Genomic DNA, 21583 nt, shown 5'->3' with positions numbered 1-21583 from the left:
CCAGGACAGAGCCCTGGGGTACCCCCACAGAGAGATCAATAGAGGAGGAGGAGGTGTTAGCAGAAGAGACACTAAAAGTACGATGGGAGAGGTAGGATGAGATCCAGGATAGAGCTTTGTTCCGAATACCTAGAGTATGGAGAATGTGGAGGAGAAGAGGGTGGTCCACGGTGTCAAATGCTGCAGAGAGGTCGAGTAATATGAGCAGAGTGTAATGACCTCTGTCTTTGGCAGCATGGAGCTCGTCAGTTATTTTAGTGAGGGTTGTTTCCGTGGAGTGAGCAGTGCGGAAGCCAGATTGTAGAGGGTCTAGGAGAGAATAAGTGTTGAGAAAATGGAGCAAGCGAGAGAATACAAGACGTTCAAGTAGTTTAGAGGCAAAAGGCAGGAGGGAGACAGGTCGATAGTTAGAAAGACAGGTAGGGTCAAGCTTGCTGTTTTTGAGTAATGGTATGACTGTTGCATGTTTGAAGGAGGATGGAAAGGTTCCAGAGCAGAGGGAGGAGTTAAAAATGTGTGTAAGCGTAGGGATTATAGTAGGAGCTAGAGGTTTTAGGAGATGGGAGGGAATGGGGTCAAGAGGGCAAGTGGTAGAGGGAGAAGAGGAGATCAACAGCGACACATCCTCCTCTGAGACAGTGGAAAAAGACTCAAGGAAGGCAGGAGGAGAGTTAGGAAGAGGTGTAGGATGGGGGGAAGAAACAGGGGATGTTCTGCCGTATGGATTCCACCTTTTCCTTAAAATAGTCTGCAAAGTCCTGAGCGGAGATGGAGGAAGGAGAGGCAGCTGAGGGTGGTTTGAGTAGAGTATCAAAGACAGAGAACAGTCGGCGTGGGTTAGACTTGTGCATGTTATTAGTGCAGAAAAGTAGGCTTGTTTAGCTTGCGAGAGGGCAGAGTTGAAACAGGATAGCATAAATTTGTAGTGAAGGAAGTCTGCGAGAGTGTGAGACTTCCTCCAGAGGCGTTCAGAGGAACGAGTGGAGGAACGCAGCATGCGCGTGTGGGAATTTAGCCAGGGTCTAGGGTTAGAAGGGCGAGGGCGGCAGAGAGAAAGCGGGGCATGTAGATCAAGAGATGAGGACAAGACAGAGTTGTACTTTCTGACCAGGTTGTCAGGGTCTGTAGCAGAGCTGAGAGAGGAGAGGGAGGAGTGTAAAGTGGACTCAAAGTCAGGTAAGTGAATAGAGCGCAGGTTTCTGCAGAACCGGGGGGTAGATGGAGGTGGAGAAGGGGAGAAGCGAGATAAAGAGAATGAGATGAGATGATGGTCAGAGAGAGGAAAAGGGGAAATGGAGAAATCAGAGAGAGATAAGTTTTTAGTGAAAACCAGGTCTAAGTAGTGGCCATCCTTGTGGGTGCTGGCTGCAGTCCACTGTTGAAGGCCAAAAGAAGAGGTAAGAGAAAGAAAGCGGGAAGCCCAAGAGAGAGAGGGGTCATCAATGTGGCAATTGAAGTCCCCAAGGAGAAGAACAGGGGAGTCTGAGGAGAGAAAGAAAGAGAGCCAGGATTCAAAGTGAGAGAGAAAGGCAGAAGGGGGATGAGTAGAGGTAGGTGGGCGATAGATGACCGCCACATGAACAGGGAGAGGAGAGAAGATCTGGACAGTGTGAGCCTCAAAGGAGGGAAAAGCAAGAGAGGGGGGAATAGGAAGGGTTCGGTAACGGCAGACAGAGGAGAGCAGGAGCCCCACGCCTCCACCCCTGCCATCAGGGCGCGGTGTGTGTGTATCAGTGTGTCTGTATCTGTGTGTGTGTGTGTGTGTATCAGTGTGGCTTTTTTGGCGATAAGCTGGTGATAAGTGGCTTATCGCTGCTTACTGCATGAGGGCCTTAGGGAGGATTTGTTCCTTTAAAGTACACCTAGTTTGGCATAGGATTTGGATGTCAGGGTATCAATGTGCAACCCAAATGTTAAATGGGAGTTGAATGATCAGATATTTCAAACAAGTAACAGGGGCTAGGATGGTTTTAGAGCTGGTTTTTATCTGAAGCTCTGTCATTGGTAGCTTTAGCAATTTAGCTCTGGTCCCAAATACCATTGTTACAGTCTTGTCAGTGTTTAAAATCAGTTTGTTTTGGGAAATCCAGTTTCAAGTCTCAAAAATCAGATTGAAGTACGTGTTCAAGGTCAGAGAGGCGAGGGCTGCGTGCATATAGGATAAGATCTAAGGCCTCTCACAATAACCCGTTAGGAATATTAATTCCTCATCTATCCGACATAAGTATAAAATATAGTCTACCAAGACCCCTAATACAGAGTTACCCACCTTATACGGGAGCAGCTGCCAGACGAGTATAGTAAATGTATCTTATTTCTTTTGCCACTGGAGGGCAGCGTGGAGTTGCAAGGAGTGGCGCCCGTAAGGACGACGTGCCAGTTAGGCGGAAGGAGAAGCGCACACACTTTTATGTGAAACGGATATATTTGGGGAGGGATTTAGGAGTCTGAGTAAGAAAATTAACCATTTAAATATGTACAGATTTAATCCCACTTTTGGAAATTAGGGATGTTGCCTAAAAGTTTGAGAATGCATAAAGTGCCACCCATGGGCTTTAATGAAGCAGCATTTGTGGGCTAAAGGGAACAGCATTCTGTATAAAGGTATTTTGGACTCGATATAAATAATTGATGCCAAAAACTAATATTAAGTAAATTGAGAATGGAAAAATCTTCAACACAAACGTACAGAATGTGATATTCTGAGAGATCTTACAGATGTTATCAAATCCCACAATGAATATATAGAAAATGTCTGTATAGAACGAGTCAAACAAGAATATGCCAATAAAACGTTTAATTGGGAGATACAGGGGCCACAATTCAGGTCATTTAGCTGAAAGAAGAGAAGCCGGTCAGCCGGTAGAGCAGGTCAGCCGGTCAGCCAGTAGAGCAGGTCAGCAGGTCAGCCAGAAGAGCAGGTCAGCCGGTCAGCCGGTAGAGCAGGTCAGCCGGTCAGCTCTGAGATCAGCATTACTTATATCCCCTAAACGTTGTCCCCTGCATGTAATGCTGCAGAACAGCCTACACTGCATATACTGTACATGAGATACTTAACCCTTTCTTTTCGCTCGACTAATCTGAATGATTTGCTAATTGGTTTGTAATTAGAGAGATATTTGTAGCAGAATCCCATGTATGTTATTTTTACCTTTTTAGATACCGTTTTGTGTAATAAAATATATGAGATCAGAGGGGCTTCCTGTTTGCACTCGTGTTTTGGCAGAAGTGTATATGTGACCCTATAAATCTCCCTCACACCTGGGCTTGGCAGCGTGACACTAGTGCAGCGTCCTGGGGAAGAATCACTGAGCTGTTAGCAATAGATACAACGGATAGAAAAGACACTACACATAGGTTTGATTAAAGAGAGTATTTTATTGAAATAATGAATCTCTTTGCTGGGAGGGGCCTGCAGCACATTGCAGAGCGATATAGTAACACGCAGAGCAATGCATTGCAGGCCCCTCCGGCAGCAAAGGGGTGAAGACCAATGCAGGGTGTATAAAGATCTCACTGATAATTCATGCACAAAGTGCAGTTTGTTGCTGTGATCCAGAGGAAGGCGAAACATAACCCCTGCTGTGCAATGGGGGAAAAAAATTCCTTCCTGACCCCATTAAATGGCGATCGGATGGTCCCTGGATCACTGCGCAGTGAGATCAGATGGAGCAGCACAGATCAGCGTTGTTATACACAGGGGCACACTCAGTATATAGAGATGCGGGTGATGGGGCCCTTGTGCCCCTGTGTATAACTCACCTGCTCCCCCATCCCCCTGCATATCTATCCCATTCACCCCTTTTCCTCCCGCATACCTCGCAGGGCCGGCCGGCCATTAGGCGGTCGCCTAGCGCGCAGAGGTCCTAGGGGCGCATTAATAATCATTATTATTTTTTCCTCTTATTATTTTATTTATTTATCTTTTTTTTAAAATTATTATTCTTTTTTTTATCCAGTATTTTGGCGCCCTTTTATTTTTATTTTGCGTTGCGCTGGGGTGCGGTCGCACCCCCCTGCAGCCCCGATATCTACGCCACTGTTTATTTTATTATTTTATTTATCTTATTATTTTTTATACAACTGGGGCACAAATTTTAAGTTTTGCCTCGGGCGCATGAAACCCGTGCTCTGGCCCTGCTCCTTGTTCTCTCTCACCCTCTCACGCCCAATATCCCTATCTCCCTCTAGTACTTGCCCCTCCCTCAGCCTTCCTGATCTTATCTGCCTCTCCTGCGGTCAAACCAACTTCTCAGGGCCCCTAGAATACCCCTGTATCTACGCCCTGGCTCCTCTGCTACCTGCACCTGGCTTCTTCTCCGCCTAAAAAAGGTGAAGCAGCAGATCTGTCCGCACCTCTCGTATTCTCCTACCTGCTCCCGGGGTCTTCTCCTCCGCCTAAAAAAGGTGAAGCAGCAGATCCGGCCACACCTGTCGTATGCTCCTTGGTCATCGTACACCACGTCTGCGTCATCGGCCGCCTTGTAGCCCACCTCATTGTTCCACTTGACGCCCGCTTTGTCGTATGCCTCGTCGTCCGCCTCGTAGCCCGCCTCGTCGTCTGGTGGCACAAAGGGCACCACCTTCGTGTGTGTCCTGATCTGCAGGAGACATGAAGTGTTTGTAACCAGGGACAGTGATACTCTGTATCGCAAGAGCTCCTGTGCCACTTATACCCCATCCCCAATACCACGTTATACCGCCCTCCACAGGGCAAATACCCGTTATACCCACCTCCCCAGGCCCAGTACCCAGTTATACAACCTTCCCAAGGCCCAGTACCCTGTTATACGCCCCTCCCCAGGCCCAGTACTCGTTATACCCACCTCACCAGGCCCAGTACCCATTATATACCCCTCCCCAGAAGGTCATGTTTCTATTTATCAAAAATACATTGAGTTACCTCTGGTTTTCAGGCATGTCCTGGGGGAGTTATCACAGAGACACAGAAACGTCGCTGAGTTTGGGTTAGTAACTCCCTTAACTTCTCAGCAGTTGAATTCCCCATTAGGCGCTTAGCACGTTAAAAACAAGCGTTGCTATTTCTCTTTATGAAGTTGCAGGTAATTGGAAGAGTTACACAGTGACGGCTATTTCATCACTCACCTTCTTCCCCCGAAACGGTCTTTTCTGTCTTATTTCCGGCTTCACATCGGATATCCATATCCATTCTTGGCCTCTGATCTGTATGCAAGGCAATGCTTTAAGACAGGGTTGCACAACCTTTTCCCCCTGCTCCCCCCTCCACCTTCCCCACCTTGTCTCCGACGTTCTGATGTAACGACGTCATGTGATATCACGTTGCTATGGCAATGCCACATCATGTGACGCCACATTGCTGTCGCCAGAAGCCGCCGGAGACAAGGAAAGGGAACTTACAGAGGCCTTGCGCGCGATCTTCGGCATTTAATTTAAATGCTGTGGGGAAGAGCGAGGGGCCTCTGTAAGCGCCGAGCCCCTCCTCCCAAGAAAATGTCGTGCCCCTTGATTTGCGCACCCCTGCTTTAAGAGATATTCTGGGACCCTCCAACTCCTCCATCGGACCCTTCCTCATATTGACTGACCTTGCAGTGCTCTGCACTGACTTGCACTGACCTGCTATGGTGCCTCTCAAAATACCATGCTAACTCATTCTGAACATACATGTGTCCTTTTTACATGTTACTCAGCTTGTATGGGCCACAGACAGCTTTCCCGGGGTCCAGGACTAGTTTCCACCGGGGACACTCACCCATGGGTCGGCGACTTTGCGAGAACCCACCCCCCCCAACCTGTTTTCTCTTGCACTGCCATAGACAACAACATTTCGGCCTGCTGGTCTTTCTCAGGTAAAGTGGCTAAACCCACTAAATCCAGCAAAGAAAGGCCAGCAGCCGAAACATTGTAGTCTGTGGCACAATAAATTATCTTTTTTTATTCAAATCCGTGTGCCCTTTCCCATCAATCATATTGTATCCATTGGACGAAATGCCGGTCTTCCCTGAGACTAAGGGGCACCGGTAAAAGTATCACTACTTATTGTTTTTTTTTGGTGTGCAGTAAATCCCCATCATTTTTGCGTTCTCTTGCTCTGCCCCAATCTGACACACCACCTTGCTCTCTCACCCCCCTCTTAGACTCCCCTGTCACCCTTTCCTTCCTCAAAGGATGTCCTTTAATCAGATCTTACCCAAATTGTCTCCATCTCCCTTGGAAATGTTCTGTCTTTAAGCTGTGCGGCTCCTCTTGATCCGAACTTTCTTAGCTGACCCCTTTAGGTTTCGGCTCCGAGGGTCTAAAAAATAAGCGACTCCGAAAAGATGTGAAATATGCGCACGGGTCCTAATGGGGCACTGAGGGGGAGACTTAAATACTAGTAAATATAATCTACTGTGCTAACAAATATAATCTATTAACTAAGAAATATAACTTATTAAACTAAGAAATATAATTTATTAAACTAACAAATATAACTTATTAAACTAAGAAATATAACTTATTAAACTAAGAAATATATTTTATTAAACTAAGAAATATAACTTATTAAACTAAGAAATATAACTTATTAAACTTAGAAATATAATCTATTAAACTAAATAAATATCTATTAAACTAAATAAATATCTATTCAACTAAATAAATATAATCTATTTAAAAACAATACAATAAAAAGCTGGAGAAATGATACGTCAACCAAGCAACAGATGTGATGCCAATAAGCGTTGAACTCCTTGCAGATCCACCGTCAGCTGGTTGTGGCAGAAAGTGGTGACATACAGTAGAACAGAGTGGTTGAGCTGTAACCACGGCAGTCAGGTCAGAAATCAACACAATATTTTTTGAAATTTAGAATGAGAATGTTCTGTATGTCACATTCTGGGCTCAGACTCTGAGCCCTGTCACATGTTAGCAGCTTGTGATAATAGAAAGTATCCATATACTGGTATGTGATAAGAAACATGAAGGTCATTTTATAATGGGTCCCATAACCTGCTTTATATGAAGTATCATTTTACACTAATTAGTAGAGATGTTACATTTTGAAAAATAGCACTTCTGGCGACATTGTTCATTTTCTCTACAAATGATAAATGAAAAAGTTGGATAAAACGTTATATGTGTGTGTGCGCGCGCAATATATATATATATATAGAGGTATCAGTACCGTGTTAGCCGAGCTTCAATAATCAAAAAATAAATAGATAATACCGTTCTGTGGCTAACGAAATGCTTTTATTTGTGCGAGCTTTCGAGATACACTGATCTCTTCTTCCGGCGATGTTACAATGAATGAAGCAAGCAAAAGGTATACTTAAAAACAGTGTCTCTTGGAATGTTATCTGTGCTGGTCCTTCCCCCGGTGTGGATGTGTTTTATGCCTAGAGACAGCTGTGTGTGCATAGATATAGCACAGTATGTTAAATTACGCTGCGGGGTCATGTGACGTCACCCTCGTCAAATGCCGCTGCAGGTCACATGACGCCGCATCAAGGTAAGGGGGGGGGGCGCGAGCACCGGCAGGGGGGCGAGCTGCAAAAGTTTGTGCTCCCCTGGTATAACCAATAAATAATATAGCTGATATAGCAATTTGGTTGTGGCTAGAGAGAGATTATAATGGCAGTGAGAATTAGTGGTCAGAATTAATAACAGTGCAATTACTAAAAAGTAGCTGTAATAAAATAATAATAAACACTATGCCTAAACACAATAAAAGTCCAGAAACCTAGCTCTAATAGCTATGTTATAACTCAATCATAAAAGGATCCAATTCGGGCGTCCTCTGGAGCCCTGGCAGCTCTCTTCAGGGAAACAACCACCTCCTCGATAGATATCTAAACAAAAAAAAGAAGAGAAAGCGCCCGCTCCATGTGTAAATTCGGTTTAACAATTTCATTTCCTGGACAAGATAAAAATAGCAAACTCACAAACATCCGTTTGGTAAAAGCATTGTGTGAGACAGGCTCGGGCTCCGTGGTAATCCGGTGGTCACTCCGCAGCTCCAGACTTTGGACGATGACCGGGAAACTCGATAGGCTGCGCCCCTCGCAGTGTGGTCCTCCAGCAATCTGTGGTATGTTGTGGTTCCACTGTAAATCCGGTGTCTCGTCTTGGTCGCGTACCAACTTCCCTTCCGGCGTCAGGACGTATAGTGTAGCAATAGCAACGAGAAGAAAGTACTGAGGTGGGGTTGGATCCTCCTCGGTTATTTCTTGTTTTATTAATAAATAATTTACTATATTTTAATCTCTGGTGCGCATTGTGTGCATTTTTCTTCTTGTCTGCACAGTGCTTCAGATGCTGCATCTGAAAAAATGCCGGTGGATCGGGATGTGAGGTAGGAAAGTGACGTCCGCGCCGGAACGTTATTGCCACGCCTCCAAATATTTATTGCCACGCCCCCAATCGCACCCGCTGCATACCCTGCAAAGCCATAAAAAAGCTCAGGCTTCAGCAAGTGTATTGCAGCGTGTGTGCCTTCCCTCCGTCTGAAATACTATAGACGCAGCCTTATCGACGCTTACTAAATAGGCCCGTGTCTCTCTCTCTCTCTCTGTGTCTCTCTCTCTCTCTCTGTGTCTCTGTCTCTCTCTGTGTGTCTCTGTCTCTCTCTGTGTGTCTCTCTGTGTCTCTGTCTCTCTCTCTGTGTCTCTGTCTCTCTCTGTGTGTCTCTGTTTCTCTCTGTGTCTCTGTGTGTCTCTGTCAAAAGAACATTTCAGTATTGCCAAAGCGTGAGTAAAAGGGGGTGTGGGACAATGATTACACGAATACTAGGGGGTACGGTACTGTATAATGGTTATACAGTACATTACTTTTGTCTCTCTCTCTCTGTGTCTCTCTCTCCCTATGTCCCTCTCTCTGTCTCTCTCTCATTCTCTGTCTCTCTCTCTCTGTGTCTCTCTCTCATTCTCTGTCTCTCTCTCATTCTCTGTCTCTCATTCTCTGTCTCTCTCTCATTCTCTGTCTCTCTCTCATTCTCTGTCTCTGTCTCATTCTCTGTCTCTCTCTCTCATCCCTGTATGATAGGTATGTTCCAACTCTATTTTTTGCTCTTCTTTTCCGTTTGAGAGGAGGGAGTCCCTCACCTCTTCAGCCACACACCAGGAACGCTGGGTTGCTTTCAGACACTCGGAGAGGCGGATACAGTCGTGGATTGCAGGCACTGATTTATGTGGTAAGTACCGCAAACATGCTTGAACAAGGGCCGTAGACATTTTATTTGATGGTTTAGATTATCATTGTCTGTGGTTGTTAGTTATTGGTATTAGAGTTTTTTGATGTTGTTACGAATCAAATACATTTTGAAGTAGTAATCCCCTCCGAACTGGGCATTCCTGGCCAATAATGCCCTGGCTGTAAGAGTTGAAGGGCCCAAGCAAAGCCCCCACCTCTATACACACTAACACTGCAGGGGCATCAGAGTGTCTTGTTGTCATGGCAACAGGGGGTGTCACGTGATGTAATTTGTTTAATAAATTATTTTTTAAGGTGTCCCGGTTTTTCATTTTCGAAATCTGGTCACCCTATTGATCAAGCAGAAAAAGTGAAGAAACAATTGTAGTTTTGCTAATGGACGTCATTTTGGCATATCATTCGCTTTGAGGATACCCATTAATATGAAGAAAAATAACATCGATTCCCAATGTAGCCCCCCTTCCCTGGGCCAATCGCAGATCGGGCCCCCCTCCTCTGTACTAGGGTCTGGCTACGTGTCTGAGTGTGGTGCATACCTGCTGGCAACAGGGGGGCCTGAGTCTCCCGCGATGGTATGGGGGATGACAGGATCAGGTTTCTGGGGTGAATGCCTCCGTCTTATCAGAGCAGGATGAAATTTCTCTTCAGAAGGACTTGGAGAGACTGGAAACGTGGGCAGGTAAATGGCAAATGAGGTTTAATACAGATAAATATAAGGTTATGCATTTGGGATGCAAGAATAAAAAGGCGACTTACAAATTAAATGGAGATATATTGGGGGAATCCTTGATGGAGAAGGATTTAGGGGTGCTTGTAGACAGCAGGCTTAGCAATAGTGCCCAATGTCATGCAGTAGCTGCAAAGGCAAACAAGATCTTATCTTGCATCAAACGGGCAATTGATGGAAGGGAAGTAGACATAATTATGCCCCTTTACAAAGCATTAGTAAGACCACACCTTGAATATGGAGTACAATTTTGGGCACCAATCCTAAGAAAAGACATTTTGGAACTAGAGAGAGTGCAGAGAAGAGCCACCAAATTAATAAAGGGGATGGACATTCTAACTTATGAGGAGAGGCTAGCTATATTGGATTTATTTACATTAGAAAAGAGGCGTCTAAGAGGGGATATGATAACTATATACAAATATATTCAGGGACAATACAAGGAGCTTTCAAAAGAACTATTCATCCCACGGGCAGTACAAAGGACTCGGGGCCATCCCTTAAGGTTGGAGGAAAGGAAATTTCACCAGCAACAAAGGAAAGGGTTCTTTACAGTAAGGGCAGTTAAAATGTGGAACTCATTACCCATGGAGACTGTGATGGCAGATACAATAGATTTGTTCAAAAAAAGGTTGGACATCTTTTTAGATGGGACAGGTATACAGGGATATACCAAATAAGTATATATGGGAAGGATGTTGATCCAGGGATTAATCCGATTGCCAATTCTTGGAGTCAGGAAGGAATTAATTTTTCCCCTTAATGGGGTTTTTTGTTTGCCTTCCTCTGGATCAATAAGTAAGTATAGATATAGAATAAAGTATCTGTTGTCTGAATTTAGCATAGGTTGAACTTGATGGACGTACGTCTTTTTTCAACCTCATCTATTATGTAACTATGTATGTAATGGTGCAGCGCCTCCATCTCTGAGCCCCAGGAATACGGGTGGAATCCTTCCAGAGAGTCCCCCCCCCCCCTCGGGGATGAGAGATTCCAGTCTCACACTGTATATCTTTAAAAGCAGCCGCAGCTCTTTATTCACAGCAGCAGAATAGCAGCAACAAGACTATATATCAGGTACAGGGTGTCTTCCTCCACACAGGACTGCTCTCCCTCAGGATGGTCTCTGTGTCCCTGCCACCACCCCAGGTCAAGGGCACCCAGGGTGGGGCTAGCTCTTCCCTCGCCCCCTAAACAGGGTGAGAGGAATTGGTCCACCTCCCTAACTAAGGTTGCATCAGCTCTACTCAGAGGCTGATGGCTCCCCTTCTCCAACGGCCAATTGATATAGGCTCTCTCTGTCACCCTGGGCCAGCCAGGTGACAGACTCAGCAGACTCTAACTCTGGACTGAACTCTTAACTCTGACACACACTTCTACTAAATAGGAAGTGCACTGCTCTTTATGATATTGGCAGGCACTGCCCCTGTGTCTCTGCCTACCACACAGGGTCAGGTACCAATTTCAGGAATGTCCCGTTATTAGCGTAAACACAACAGAGTTCCATGGATCTAGCATTAAGACTGTAAGCTCTGCAGGCCAGGGATTTCCTTTCCTATTGTCTGATTTTGTTTGTTGCACTTATTGTACTATAATTCTCTGTACTGTATTGCCTCTCTTATAAAGCGCTATATAAATAAATATTTACATACATAATATATCTTAATGCATCTTAAGACACCTTAGAGTTCCCTCTATAAGACACTTTATGGTCCACTCAAGTGAATAGTCTGTAAGTAGGGTGACCATTCGTCCCGGTTTTGCCGGGACAGTCCCGTTTTTTTCTGCCCTGTCCCGATTTTAGCTCCGTCCCGGTTATGTCCCGATTTTTGTCCCTGGTCCCGGTATTGCGGGGCAGCGGCGGTGAGGAGAATGCGGCGGCCGGTAAGTATTTTCTATGTGTGTGTGTGAATGCTGCCGGGGAGACTGAATGAAGGAGAATGCCGGGGGCGGGACTTAGAATGCCGGCCGGCCCGCAGGGGATTGGTTGCAGGCAGGTCAGAGGAAGCCGGGGGCGGGACTTCCGCTTTGTGCAGAGCACAAGTGTCTTCCCGCTCCCGGCTCCTCTGTTCGCGGTGAGTGTCCCCTTTCTGTCCCGGGTCCCAGCCAGGGGGGGTAATAGGAGGTGGTAGCGGGGGTGCGCCTACCTTTGTACCACCTTGTACCTTTGCCCCCCTGGCGCTCCCACCATTGCCCCCCCCGGCGCTCCCACCATTGCCCCATCGGCACTCCCACCTTTGCCCCCCGGCGCTCCCACCTTTGCCCCATCGGCACTCCCACCTTTGCCCCCCGGCGCTCCCACCTTTGCCCCCCCCCCGGCGCTCACAGCTTTGCCCCCCGGCGCTCCCACCTTTGCCCCTCCGGCGCTCACAGCTTTGTGTGTGTGTGTGTGTGTGTGTGTGTGTGTGTGTGTGTGTGTGTGTGTGTGTGTGTGTGTGAATCAGTGGGTGTGTGTGGGTGTGTGTATCTGTGTGTGTGTGTGTGTGTGTGTGTATGTGTATCAGTGTGTGTGTGTGTGTGTGTGTGTGTATGTGTATCAGTGTGTGTGTGTGTGTGTGTGTGTGTGTGTGTGTGTGTGTGTATGTGTATCAGTGTGTGTGTGTGTGTGTGTGTGTGTATGTGTATCTGTGTGTGTGTATTTGTGTGTATGTGTGTGTGTGTGTGTATGTGTATCTCTGTGTGTTTGTGTATCTGTGTGTGTGTGTGTGTGTATCTGTGTGTGTATCTGTGTATCTGTGTGTGTGTGTGTCAGTGTGTGTGTGTGTATCAGTGTGTGTGTGTGTGTGTGTGTGTGTGTGTGTGTGTGTGTGTGTGTGTGTGTGTGTGTGTGTGCGCGTGTTTCAGTGTGTGTGTGTGTTTCAGTGTGTGTGTGTGTTTCAGTGTGTGTGTGTGTTTCAGTGTGTGTGTGTGTTTCAGTGTGTGTGTGTGTGTGTGTGTATCAGTGGGTCTGTGTGTGTGTGAATCAGTGGGTGTGTGTGTGTGTGTGAATCAGTGGGTGTGTGTGTGTGTGTGTGTGTGTGTGTGTGTGTGAATCAGTGTGTGTGTGTGTGTGTGTGTGTGTGTGTGTGTGTGTATCAGTGTGTGTATCAGTGTGTCTGTATCTGTGTGTGTGTGTATTGTATTGTATTGTATGTCTTTATTTATATAGCGCCATTAGTGTACATAGCGCTTCACAGTAGTAATACATGTGGTAATCAAATAAATAACAGATAATATAAAAAACATATCATGGGAATAAGTGCTTTAGACATAAAAGTAACATTTCGGAAGAGGAGTCCCTGCCCCGAGGAGCTTACAGTCTAATTGGTAGGTAGGGAGAACGTACAGAGACAGTAGGAGGGAGTTCTGGTAAGTGCGTCTGCAGGGGGTCAAGCATTATGTATCGTGTTTAGAATATCCACAGTGCTATTCATATGCTTCTTTAAGCAAGTGTGTCTTAAGGTGGGTCTTAAAGGTGGATAGAGAGGGTGCTAGTCGGGTACTGAGGGGAAGGGCATTCCAGAGATGTGGGGCAGTCAGTGAAAAAGGTTTAAGGCGGGAGAGGGCTTTAGATACAAAGGGGGTAGAAAGAAGACATCCTTGAGAAGAACGCAAGAGTCTGGATGGTGCATACCGAGAAATTAGGGATGAGATGTAAGGAGGGGCAGAAGAATGTAAAGCTTTAAAAGTGAGGAGAAGAATGGAGTGTGAGATGCGGGATTTGATCGGAAGCCAGGAGAGGGATTTCATGAGGGGAGATGCTGAGACAGATCTAGGAAAGAGTAGAGTGATTCTGGCAACAGCATTTAGGATAGATTGTAGGGGAGACAGGTGAGAGGCAGGAAGGCCGGACAGCAGGAGGTTACAGTAATCAAGACAGGAGAGAATGAGGGCCTGAGTCAGAGTTTTAGCAGTCGAACAACAGAGGAAAGGGCGTATCTTAGTTATATTGCGGAGGAAAAAGCGACAAGTTTTAGAAATGTTTTGAATGTGAGGGGCGAATGTGAGAGAGGAGTCGAACGTGACCCCTAGGCAGCGTGCTTGGGCTACTGGGTGAATGATTGTAGTTCCAACAGTAATGTGGAAGGAGGTATTAGGGCCAGGTTTGGGAGGAAGTATGAGGAGCTCTGTTTTAGCCATGTTGAGTTTAAGGCGTCGGAGGGCCATCCAGGATGATATAGCAGAGAGACATTCAGAAACTTTGGTTTGTACAGCAGGTGTAAGGTCAGGTGTTGAAAAGTATATTTGTGTGTCGTCGGCATAGAGGTGATAATTAAACCCAAAAGATGTTATTAGGTCACCTAGAGAGAGTGTGTACAGAGAAAAGAGAAGAGGTCCCAGGACAGAGCCCTGGGGTACCCCCACAGAGAGATCAATAGAGGAGGAGGAGGTGTTAGCAGAAGAGACACTAAAAGTACGATGGGAGAGGTAGGATGAGATCCAGGATAGAGCTTTGTTCCGAATACCTAGAGTATGGAGAATGTGGAGGAGAAGAGGGTGGTCCACGGTGTCAAATGCTGCAGAGAGGTCGAGTAATATGAGCAGAGTGTAATGACCTCTGTCTTTGGCAGCATGGAGCTCGTCAGTTATTTTAGTGAGGGTTGTTTCCGTGGAGTGAGCAGTGCGGAAGCCAGATTGTAGAGGGTCTAGGAGAGAATAAGTGTTGAGAAAATGGAGCAAGCGAGAGAATACAAGACGTTCAAGTAGTTTAGAGGCAAAAGGCAGGAGGGAGACAGGTCGATAGTTAGAAAGACAGGTAGGGTCAAGCTTGCTGTTTTTGAGTAATGGTATGACTGTTGCATGTTTGAAGGAGGATGGAAAGGTTCCAGAGCAGAGGGAGGAGTTAAAAATGTGTGTAAGCGTAGGGATTATAGTAGGAGCTAGAGGTTTTAGGAGATGGGAGGGAATGGGGTCAAGAGGGCAAGTGGTAGAGGGAGAAGAGGAGATCAACAGCGACACATCCTCCTCTGAGACAGTGGAAAAAGACTCAAGGAAGGCAGGAGGAGAGTTAGGAAGAGGTGTAGGATGGGGGGAAGAAACAGGGGATGTTCTGCCGTATGGATTCCACCTTTTCCTTAAAATAGTCTGCAAAGTCCTGAGCGGAGATGGAGGAAGGAGAGGCAGCTGAGGGTGGTTTGAGTAGAGTATCAAAGACAGAGAACAGTCGGCGTGGGTTAGACTTGTGCATGTTATTAGTGCAGAAAAGTAGGCTTGTTTAGCTTGCGAGAGGGCAGAGTTGAAACAGGATAGCATAAATTTGTAGTGAAGGAAGTCTGCGAGAGTGTGAGACTTCCTCCAGAGGCGTTCAGAGGAACGAGTGGAGGAACGCAGCATGCGCGTGTGGGAATTTAGCCAGGGTCTAGGGTTAGAAGGGCGAGGGCGGCAGAGAGAAAGCGGGGCATGTAGATCAAGAGATGAGGACAAGACAGAGTTGTACTTTCTGACCAGGTTGTCAGGGTCTGTAGCAGAGCTGAGAGAGGAGAGGGAGGAGTGTAAAGTGGACTCAAAGTCAGGTAAGTGAATAGAGCGCAGGTTTCTGCAGAACCGGGCGGTAGATGGAGGTGGAGAAGGGGAGAAGCGAGATAAAGAGAATGAGATGAGATGATGGTCAGAGAGAGGAAAAGGGGAAATGGAGAAATCAGAGAGAGATAAGTTTTTAGTGAAAACCAGGTCTAAGTAGTGGCCATCCTTGTGGGTGCTGGCTGCAGTCCACTGTTGAAGGCCAAAAGAAGAGGTAAGAGAAAGAAAGCGGGAAGCCCAAGAGAGAGAGGGGTCATCAATGTGGCAATTGAAGTCCCCAAGGAGAAGAACAGGGGAGTCTGAGGAGAGAAAGAAAGAGAGCCAGGATTCAAAGTGAGAGAGAAAGGCAGAAGGGGGATGAGTAGAGGTAGGTGGGCGATAGATGACCGCCACATGAACAGGGAGAGGAGAGAAGATCTGGACAGTGTGAGCCTCAAAGGAGGGAAAAGCAAGAGAGGGGGGAATAGGAAGGGTTCGGTAACGGCAGACAGAGGAGAGCAGGAGCCCCACGCCTCCACCCCTGCCATCAGGGCGCGGTGTGTGTGTATCAGTGTGTCTGTATCTGTGTGTGTGTGTGTGTGTATCAGTGTGGCTTTTTTGGCGATAAGCTGGTGATAAGTGGCTTATCGCTGCTTACTGCATGAGGGCCTTAGGGAGGATTTGTTCCTTTAAAGTACACCTAGTTTGGCATAGGATTTGGATGTCAGGGTATCAATGTGCAACCCAAATGTTAAATGGGAGTTGAATGATCAGATATTTCAAACAAGTAACAGGGGCTAGGATGGTTTTAGAGCTGGTTTTTATCTGAAGCTCTGTCATTGGTAGCTTTAGCAATTTAGCTCTGGTCCCAAATACCATTGTTACAGTCTTGTCAGTGTTTAAAATCAGTTTGTTTTGGGAAATCCAGTTTCAAGTCTCAAAAATCAGATTGAAGTATGTGTTCAAGGTCAGAGAGGCGAGGGCTGCGTGCATATAGGATAAGATCTAAGGCCTCTCACAATAACCCGTTAGGAATATTAATTCCTCATCTATCCGACATAAGTATAAAATATAGTCTACCAAGACCCCTAATACAGAGTTACCCACCTTATACGGGAGCAGCTGCCAGACGAGTATAGTAAATGTATCTTATTTCTTTTGCCACTGGAGGGCAGCGTGGAGTTGCAAGGAGTGGCGCCCGTAAGGACGACGTGCCAGTTAGGCGGAAGGAGAAGCGCACACACTTTTATGTGAAACGGATATATTTGGGGAGGGATTTAGGAGTCTGAGTAAGAAAATTAACCATTTAAATATGTACAGATTTAATCCCACTTTTGGAAATTAGGGATGTTGCCTAAAAGTTTGAGAATGCATAAAGTGCCACCCATGGGCTTTAATGAAGCAGCATTTGTGGGCTAAAGGGAACAGCATTCTGTATAAAGGTATTTTGGACTCGATATAAATAATTGATGCCAAAAACTAATATTAAGTAAATTGAGAATGGAAAAATCTTCAACACAAACGTACAGAATGTGATATTCTGAGAGATCTTACAGATGTTATCAAATCCCACAATGAATATATAGAAAATGTCTGTATAGAACGAGTCAAACAAGAATATGCCAATAAAACGTTTAATTGGGAGATACAGGGGCCACAATTCAGGTCATTTAGCTGAAAGAAGAGAAGCCGGTCAGCCGGTAGAGCAGGTCAGCCGGTCAGCCAGTAGAGCAGGTCAGCAGGTCAGCCAGAAGAGCAGGTCAGCCGGTCAGCCGGTAGAGCAGGTCAGCCGGTCAGCTCTGAGATCAGCATTACTTATATCCCCTAAACGTTGTCCCCTGCATGTAATGCTGCAGAACAGCCTACACTGCATATACTGTACATGAGATACTTAACCCTTTCTTTTCGCTCGACTAATCTGAATGATTTGCTAATTGGTTTGTAATTAGAGAGATATTTGTAGCAGAATCCCATGTATGTTATTTTTACCTTTTTAGATACCGTTTTGTGTAATAAAATATATGAGATCAGAGGGGCTTCCTGTTTGCACTCGTGTTTTGGCAGAAGTGTATATGTGACCCTATAAATCTCCCTCACACCTGGGCTTGGCAGCGTGACACTAGTGCAGCGTCCTGGGGAAGAATCACTGAGCTGTTAGCAATAGATACAACGGATAGAAAAGACACTACACATAGGTTTGATTAAAGAGAGTATTTTATTGAAATAATGAATCTCTTTGCTGGGAGGGGCCTGCAGCACATTGCAGAGCGATATAGTAACACGCAGAGCAATGCATTGCAGGCCCCTCCGGCAGCAAAGGGGTGAAGACCAATGCAGGGTGTATAAAGATCTCACTGATAATTCATGCACAAAGTGCAGTTTGTTGCTGTGATCCAGAGGAAGGCGAAACATAACCCCTGCTGTGCAATGGGGGAAAAAAATTCCTTCCTGACCCCATTAAATGGCGATCGGATGGTCCCTGGATCACTGCGCAGTGAGATCAGATGGAGCAGCACAGATCAGCGTTGTTATACACAGGGGCACACTCAGTATATAGAGATGCGGGTGATGGGGCCCTTGTGCCCCTGTGTATAACTCACCTGCTCCCCCATCCCCCTGCATATCTATCCCATTCACCCCTTTTCCTCCCGCATACCTCGCAGGGCCGGCCGGCCATTAGGCGGTCGCCTAGCGCGCAGAGGTCCTAGGGGCGCATTAATAATCATTATTATTTTTTCCTCTTATTATTTTATTTATTTATCTTTTTTTTTAAATTATTATTCTTTTTTTTATCCAGTATTTTGGCGCCCTTTTATTTTTATTTTGCGTTGCGCTGGGGTGCGGTCGCACCCCCCTGCAGCCCCGATATCTACGCCACTGTTTATTTTATTATTTTATTTATCTTATTATTTTTTATACAACTGGGGCACAAATTTTAAGTTTTGCCTCGGGCGCATGAAACCCGTGCTCTGGCCCTGCTCCTTGTTCTCTCTCACCCTCTCACGCCCAATATCCCTATCTCCCTCTAGTACTTGCCCCTCCCTCAGCCTTCCTGATCTTATCTGCCTCTCCTGCGGTCAAACCAACTTCTCAGGGCCCCTAGAATACCCCTGTATCTACGCCCTGGCTCCTCTGCTACCTGCACCTGGCTTCTTCTCCGCCTAAAAAAGGTGAAGCAGCAGATCTGTCCGCACCTCTCGTATTCTCCTACCTGCTCCCGGGGTCTTCTCCTCCGCCTAAAAAAGGTGAAGCAGCAGATCCGGCCACACCTGTCGTATGCTCCTTGGTCATCGTACACCACGTCTGCGTCATCGGCCGCCTTGTAGCCCACCTCATTGTTCCACTTGACGCCCGCTTTGTCGTATGCCTCGTCGTCCGCCTCGTAGCCCGCCTCGTCGTCTGGTGGCACAAAGGGCACCACCTTCGTGTGTGTCCTGATCTGCAGGAGACATGAAGTGTTTGTAACCAGGGACAGTGATACTCTGTATCGCAAGAGCTCCTGTGCCACTTATACCCCATCCCCAATACCACGTTATACCGCCCTCCACAGGGCAAATACCCGTTATACCCACCTCCCCAGGCCCAGTACCCAGTTATACAACCTTCCCAAGGCCCAGTACCCTGTTATACGCCCCTCCCCAGGCCCAGTACTCGTTATACCCACCTCACCAGGCCCAGTACCCATTATATACCCCTCCCCAGAAGGTCATGTTTCTATTTATCAAAAATACATTGAGTTACCTCTGGTTTTCAGGCATGTCCTGGGGGAGTTATCACAGAGACACAGAAACGTCGCTGAGTTTGGGTTAGTAACTCCCTTAACTTCTCAGCAGTTGAATTCCCCATTAGGCGCTTAGCACGTTAAAAACAAGCGTTGCTATTTCTCTGCATGAAGTTGCAGGTAATTGGAAGAGTTACACAGTGACGGCTATTTCATCACTCACCTTCTTCCCCCGAAACGGTCTTTTCTGTCTTATTTCCGGCTTCACATCGGATATCCATATCCATTCTTGGCCTCTGATCTGTATGCAAGGCAATGCTTTAAGACAGGGTTGCACAACCTTTTCCCCCTGCTCCCCCCTCCACCTTCCCCACCTTGTCTCCAACGTTCTGATGTAACGACGTCATGTGATATCACGTTGCTATGGCAATGCCACATCATGTGACGCCACATTGCTGTCGCCAGAAGCCGCCGGAGACAAGGAAAGGGAACTTACAGAGGCCTTGCACGCGATCTCCGGCATTTAATTTAAATGCTGTGGGGAAGAGCGAGGGGCCTCTGTAAGCGCCGAGCCCCTCCTCCCAAGAAAATGTCGTGCCCCTTGATTTGCGCACCCCTGCTTTAAGAGATATTCTGGGACCCTCCAACTCCTCCATCGGACCCTTCCTCATATTGACTGACCTTGCAGTGCTCTGCACTGACTTGCACTGACCTGCTATGGTGCCTCTCAAAATACCATGCTAACTCATTCTGAACATACATGTGTCCTTTTTACATGTTACTCAGCTTGTATGGGCCACAGACAGCTTTCCCGGGGTCCAGGACTAGTTTCCACCGGGGACACTCACCCATGGGTCGGCGACTTTGCGAGAACCCACCCCCCCCAACCTGTTTTCTCTTGCACTGCCATAGACAACAACATTTCGGCCTGCTGGTCTTTCTCAGGTAAAGTGGCTAAACCCACTAAATCCAGCAAAGAAAGGCCAGCAGCCGAAACATTGTAGTCTGTGGCACAATAAATTATCTTTTTTTATTCAAATCCGTGTGCCCTTTCCCATCAATCATATTGTATCCATTGGACGAAATGCCGGTCTTCCCTGAGACTAAGGGGCACCGGTAAAAGTATCACTACTTATTGTTTTTTTTTGGTGTGCAGCAAATCCCCATCATTTTTGCGTTCTCTTGCTCTGCCCCAATCTGACACACCACCTTGCTCTCTCACCCCCCTCTTAGACTCCCCTGTCACCCTTTCCTTCCTCAAAGGATGTCCTTTAATCAGATCTTACCCAAATTGTCTCCATCTCCCTTGGAAATGTTCTGTCTTTAAGCTGTGCGGCTCCTCTTGATCCGAACTTTCTTAGCTGACCCCTTTAGGTTTCGGCTCCGAGGGTCTAAAAAATAAGCGACTCCGAAAAGATGTGAAATATGCGCACGGGTCCTAATGGGGCACTGAGGGGGAGACTTAAATACTAGTAAATATAATCTACTGTGCTAACAAATATAATCTATTAACTAAGAAATATAACTTATTAAACTAAGAAATATAATTTATTAAACTAACAAATATAACTTATTAAACTAAGAAATATAACTTATTAAACTAAGAAATATATTTTATTAAACTAAGAAATATAACTTATTAAACTAAGAAATATAACTTATTAAAATTAGAAATATAATCTATTAAACTAAATAAATATCTATTAAACTAAATAAATATCTATTCAACTAAATAAATATAATCTATTTAAAAACAATACAATAAAAAGCTGGAGAAATGATACGTCAACCAAGCAACAGATGTGATGCCAATAAGCGTTGAACTCCTTGCAGATCCACCGTCAGCTGGTTGTGGCAGAAAGTGGTGACATACAGTAGAACAGAGTGGTTGAGCTGTAACCACGGCAGTCAGGTCATAAATCAACACAATATTTTTTGAAATTTAGAATGAGAATGTTCTGTATGTCACATTCTGGGCTCAGACTCTGAGCCCTGTCACATGTTAGCAGCTTGTGATAATAGAAAGTATCCATATACTGGTATGTGATAAGAAACATGAAGGTCATTTTATAATGGGTCCCATAACCTGCTTTATATGAAGTATCATTTTACACTAATTAGTAGAGATGTTACATTTTGAAAAATAGCACTTCTGGCGACATTGTTCATTTTCTCTACAAATGATAAATGAAAAAGTTGGATAAAACGTTATGTGTGTGTGTGCGCGCGCAATATATATATATAGAGGTATCAGTACCGTGTTAGCCGAGCTTCAATAATCAAAAAATAAATAGATAATACCGTTCTGTGGCTAACGAAATGCTTTTATTTGTGCGAGCTTTCGAGATACACTGATCTCTTCTTCCGGCGATGTTACAATGAATGAAGCAAGCAAAAGGTATACTTAAAAACAGTGTCTCTTGGAATGTTATCTGTGCTGGTCCTTCCCCCGGTGTGGATGTGTTTTATGCCTAGAGACAGCTGTG

This window comes from Ascaphus truei, chromosome 16 (assembly GCF_040206685.1).
Source record: "Ascaphus truei isolate aAscTru1 chromosome 16, aAscTru1.hap1, whole genome shotgun sequence".
Taxonomy (NCBI): domain Eukaryota; kingdom Metazoa; phylum Chordata; class Amphibia; order Anura; family Ascaphidae; genus Ascaphus; species Ascaphus truei.
The sequence above is the reverse complement of the archived record's forward strand: the minus strand, read 5'-3'. Positions refer to the sequence as shown.